The following is a 6000-nucleotide window of genomic DNA, read 5'->3' on the forward strand; positions in this document are numbered from 1 at the left end:
TAGGATGAGTAGTCGCAGTTGGAGCTTGACTTGCTGGGACCCTATCCTTATATATTGATATGTCGAGGTGAGTACGGCTTTGAGTTGATCTCGCTGGCCCTCGCACTTGGATTATTAAGAGAAAGTCTGGCTTAAGTTGACTTTATTGGCAGGTATTAAAATTAAGAGAACTGTATAGGGGATTAGCTCCTATATATATATATATATATATATTGATTGATGTGACATATGGGTGTGTGAGTGCTTCAAATTATCTTTTATGTAGATATTGTTTGAATTGTTTGAAACTATGCGAAGATGTTGCATTTCATACATAGGAATGCATTAGGTTTAGATAGTTATAGAAATTGTATTTAAAATCAATATCTTACTCTATAAGTAGAGTGCTTGCCCCTGTTCAACTATTTTTCCTCAGGTGACAGGTAGACTTTTTGAGAATAACCTGTTTTCTTTTCTCGCTTGTTTGATAAAAAAAGTTTAGAGTGCTTTTATTATCTTTGTTTCAATTCTAGAACTCTGCATGTATCAATAGTTTATTATTCTTATGTAGGGTTGTAATAACTTAATTTTCTGGAATTGTAAACTTAGTCATGTGAGATTGCTTTGATGTTTGGGATTTTATTACTGTGGATGAAGGTAGCTAAGCTCCCAAATATTTATTTATTTGTTTTAAGGATTACGAGGGTGAGTTGAGCTCCCCAGATTTTTAATATTTTGAGTTATGATACATACATTTTGCATAATCATTTAGGTTTAATTTCATAGCCATTTTATTTGATTATTAGTCACTTTTAACTAATTTCATTAGTTATTTAGATAGTTTTTCATTATTGCCAATTTTTGGATTAATTTGTAATTTTACTTTGTTTTGTAGGTAAAATGGTGTCTTTTAGGGACTAAAAAGAAATTTTACTTTTGAGGAGTGATTTCCACAGCCAAAGATGTCAAAAACAAGTTTCAAAGTTGAAGTATGCATTGGCCAAATTGCGCATAACTTGCCGCATAAGTTGTGCAGTTCTGCATAAGGAGAAGAAACAATGTCCCAAACACCTACCGAAATCTGCATAAGTTGCCGCATAACTTATGCAGATTCGTGCCTCCCTTATGCAACCTCACGGAATCCTGCATAACTTATGCAGTCTTGCACCTCGCTCATGCAGTTTCGCATAGAGAGCCAGAAACCAGCCGAAAACTGCATAAGGGACTGCATAACTTATGCAGTCCCACAAAGACTTCATAATGAGCTGGCAGAAGATTCCCTCAGAAAATCACACTGTGGGGGTGGGGGCATGAGGCGAAATATTATCTATTGGAATTATATAAAATGCACCAGGTAATGCCCAGGAAAGATGGTGGAGTCACAATGGTCTCACTTAAATACCACCTCCTTAGACAGCATTTCCTAGACATGCACTTCATACAATCCTAATAGAATCAAACCACTGGTAAGTACCGTCTTCCCATAACACTACCACGGTACTAAGGATTTATGCCACGAAGGCATAGATAGACAGGAGTATTCAGTGTTTCTTCCGAGGGTCATGGATGGCAACTTACTCCTTGCAGAGTTTCCACAACCGTCATTACCATAGCCCAATGTCTAGGTTCGGGATAGTGGGTACGTAGGGGGAAGGTGTTAGGCACCCCTTACGCCTGGTCTAACCTCGTTGATTCGAGTGCCAGTCCTCTACTAATGTTTCTAGAAGTCTTGTTTATTATTCATTTATTAAACTTTATCCTAAAAAATGCAATTCTAATCCTACACACGCAAGTAATTCACAAAAGGGTTGTTGTTTACACACAATTTTCATGCACAAGTAATTCCTATCTATGGGGTTGCTAATTATTTAAATGATATTTACCAGATGACTAAAATTAATTTATTATTGAGAATTTAATTTACAAACAAATTCAATTTCAAATAACCCTATGTTTCTATTTAACCTAATTAATTAATTTTCACCAAGTTACCCTAAGGATAATTGAACTAAGTTAATTATGTACATGTGTAATTTACTCTAATATCACATAATGCCCAAACAATCACAACCTAATAAAGATTTCTAACATGCAAATTTATTTTACAATTACCAAATATTAAATTAAATTTATTTACATGCCAATGTTAGTTTAATTTACAAACGAGATTAATTTTAATTTACAAAGTATTTATTTAAATTAATTACATACAAAAGTCGGTTAAATTAAAAACAAAGTTAATTTTAATTTACCAAATAAAAGTTCAATTATTACTGCAATTTCATGCCAATGGTTATTCGATAAGTTTAGAGTTACTTACCTATTGGTAAATGCAGTTGCCATTAGGGCAAGCTACACTTAAAAAAGGGTATTCTCTTCTAGTATGGCAATGATATCCCTGGCTTACTCCCGTTTAGCTCCATATAAGCTCCGTGCAAATGCCCTCTTTGGTACTTACCTTAGGGCTACTTACCAATTTTGTTTGTAATAAAAAATAAAGAAAATAAAGAAAAATAATAAAAATCTGAGAGATGAAACTAAACATGTGCAGAGTTGTGTATCCTCTCAAATTAAACATGATTACATGATCTATATGAACATATAAAATAAATTGAAGACAAAGAGCATAGAATTAAAATATTGTGTGGCATAGATCTTGAAAAGAAAATAATAAAAACTGACCTTCCAGAAATCTTGTATGAAAATCTTCTTGAAGAAAAGAAAAAAAATAAGGAAGAACTCAAAGAGTCTTAAATATCTCTAAATTTCTTATAGCTCTGGATTTTCTCTTCCTCTTTCCTCCCATCATCCCCTTGTTCCCTTCTCTAGTAGGGTATTGGGAGAGAGGTGTGATAGGGTTTGGAGTCTTAGGATGATAAAGTTTAGATGACTTAAACAACTACAATTGCAGAATTCGAATAAGACTGGGATATGGGTGAGGTGTTTCAACCAATAGGAAGACAGGAAAAAATGGAAGGCACCAATAGGGAATGAGGAAGAGGTGTGGTAGGATTTGGAGTCTTAGGGTGATAAAGTTTAGATGACTTAAACAACTACGATTGCAGAATTCGAATAAGACTGGGATATGGGTGAGGTGTTTCAACCAATAGGAAGACAGGAAAAAACGGAAGGCACCAATAGGGAATGAGGAAGAGGTGTGGTAGGATTTGGAGTCTTAGGGTGATAAAGCTTAGATGACTTAAACAACTACGATTGCAGAATTCGAATAAGACTGGGATATGGGTGAGGTGTTTCAACCAATAGGAAGATAGAAAAAAATGGAAGGCAACAATAGGGAGTGAGGAAGAGAGTGGGGCCAAGGAAGAGAGATATTTTGTTATTTTAATTTTTAGAAAATAATTAAATGGGTCCCATTTAAAATTCCTAACTAGGCTTTCTTAGGCCCATAGAGCCCAATTGAACTTAATTAGATCAATTTAAGAACTACCCATATTAAATTTAAACAAAATAAAATTTTATTTAAATTTAATTAAATTAATTTCCCCAAAACTTTATTATTATTTTTATTTTTTCAAGATCATGCCACGGAATTAATAATTTAGCTCCATGCCTCCAATTACATCTTACAGTCATATAATTTTTCATCATCGGGTTTCCCACGGCCTCAATGCACATGCTCATCACAAAATAAGGGTCTACACACACCTCAAATACACCATTTTAGGGCTCCTTGTCAGAAAAAGTTATAAATAGACCCTTATCCCATTTTAGAAAGAGGGAGGAGAAAAGGGAAAGAAAAAGGGCAGCAGCTGAAGAGTCAAAAACGTCACCCACACCATTTCCAACCAGATTTGGAGTTTTCTTTCCTTTTTTGCATATTTCTTACCTTTCTTGTATTGGGTTTCTTTAGTTTTAGTTTATTTTCATGATCTATTTCCTCTTTTACTTAGAATTTCTTGTGTTAAACATGGATTGTGAGTAGTTTTCTTTGATTCTGGAGTAAGGGATGTAATATTTAGTTATTTTTTGTGGATTTGAACTGGGTTAGTCCCAATTTAGTGAATTTTATGAGGTTTAATCCATTTCTTGTGTGCTTATTCACATGCTTAATAAAGGGCCCCATTAAGTTATGTTCTTAATCCTTGGTTGAAGCACCGAAAGTAGAAAACCAAGTGATAGTTAATCAAGAAATTGGACTTAATTAACTTAGATCTAGAAATAAACTAAGGGTAAGAGGGTTTTAATAGATTGATTAAAGAACCTAACGGGTCTTGGTTAATTTTAACTCCACGAAAGTAGGATTAAGTTAATTAAGGCACTCTTTGTCTCACTCAAAAGAGTTTTCAAAGGATTTTAGAATTAATCTCCTTTAAACCCATAAATTTCACGGATTGGGCTAGCTAGGGAAAATCCCAAAATGACTTAAATATGAACCCTTAACTCCAGAATCATCTTTCATCAATTATTGCTTGGAATTTTACTTTTGAGTGTTTAGCTTAATCTCATTTTATTAATTTTCATTATTATCAATTTCTTTATTTTATGAAATATTAAATTAGTCATTGTTTGAATTTAGTTTTGCATTTTCATACCTTATGCTTCAAATTCCTAAATTTCTTTTATTAATTTGATTAAAATACAAATTTTAACATGTTTTATTTTACATCAAAAATTCAATCATTAACACAACTCCTCGTGGGAATGATATCTTTTTCTATACTACTTGAACGACCCGTGCACTTGCGGTTGGGACACATCAAGTTTTTGGCGCCGTTGCCGGGGAGTTGTTTGTTTAAGATTGAATTCTTGATTATTTTAGTTGTTTATAGTTTTATCTTTGTTATCTTTTCATTTTGTGTTTGTTTGTTCTTTTTAGGTACTCTTAATCTTTTATGAGAAGAGCTAGAAGCACAAGTGACACATCCTTATTGTTTGATCCTGAAATTGAGAAATTTTGTAGAGCCAACAAGAAAGAAACCAGAAAAAGGAAAGAAGCCTTGAGAGAAACTGAAATTGAAGCAGACATGGCTGATGAAAGAATTAGAATTGGTGGTGGTAATGCTGGAAATGATCAAAACAATGAAAATGCAGCCCAAGGTGAAGAGGTTGTAAATGCTAATGTGCCTAGGGGAAGTATGATGGATCATGCTTTTCCTCATTTTGATGACTTGAGAGAAAGTATAGCAAGACCAAGAATTGATGCAAATAGCTACAAGATGGATTTTGGGGTTCTTCAAATGATTCAAAATTCCCAATTTGGGGGACATCCTTCTGAAAATCCACACACACATCTAAAGAAGTTTGTTATGATTTGTGATATACAAAAACAACTTGGAGTATCTGATGATGCAGCAAGATTGAAGCTATTCCCATTCTCTTTGAAGGATAGAGCATTGGATTGGCTTGATTCTTTACCTCACAACTCAATTACAAATTGGGAGTAGCTCACTGATGCATTTCTTGCCCAATACTTTCCACCTGGAAAAACTCAAGAGTTGAGAAATCAAATGATTGCTTTTAGACCAAGAGAAGATGAGACTCTTTATGAGTCATGGATGAGATGGAAGGAGTTGGAGAGATAATGTCTACATCATGCCATTCCTAAATGGATGATAAACCAGAATTTTTACACAAATATCACTCCTGCTATCAAAGGAATCATTGATGCTCAAACTAGAGGGGAATTCATCATTAAGCATGAAGATGAAGCTTATGAGTTGTTAGAGAAAATAGCAAAGAACAGTCATCTATGGAGTAGTCCAAAAGGGTTAACTCCAACTCAAAAAAGGCAAGTTGCTGGAATGTATGAGCTTGATCCATTCAACATGATCAATGCCAAATTTGATGCACTCATTAATGTCCTTGCTAAGAAAATGGAGGATTTAAGTATGCTAATCAGTTAATCATCATGCTCTGGAAGTTCTCAACAAGTTACTTATGCAGAAGGAACAATGAGCTGTGGAGTAGATTATCCTTCATATGCTTAGAGGAATCATCCCAATTTTTCATGGGAGAATCAGCAAAATCAAGCTTCAACTCAGAACTTTTCACCACAACAAC

At 34.1% G+C, this 6000-nt stretch overlaps 1 non-coding gene across 1 annotated transcript; it reads right to left on the reverse strand.

Annotated features, from left to right (window-relative positions):
* Positions 1 to 5431: 5431 nt before the first annotated feature.
* Positions 5432 to 5539, reverse strand: LOC131181264 (small nucleolar RNA R71). The gene has a single exon (XR_009149890.1). It is a non-coding gene; the product is annotated as a small nucleolar RNA R71 (small nucleolar RNA).
* Between the last annotated feature and the right edge of the window lie 461 nt (positions 5540 to 6000).

Source organism: Hevea brasiliensis, chromosome 6, assembly GCF_030052815.1.
Source record: "Hevea brasiliensis isolate MT/VB/25A 57/8 chromosome 6, ASM3005281v1, whole genome shotgun sequence".
Lineage (NCBI taxonomy): Eukaryota > Viridiplantae > Streptophyta > Magnoliopsida > Malpighiales > Euphorbiaceae > Hevea > Hevea brasiliensis.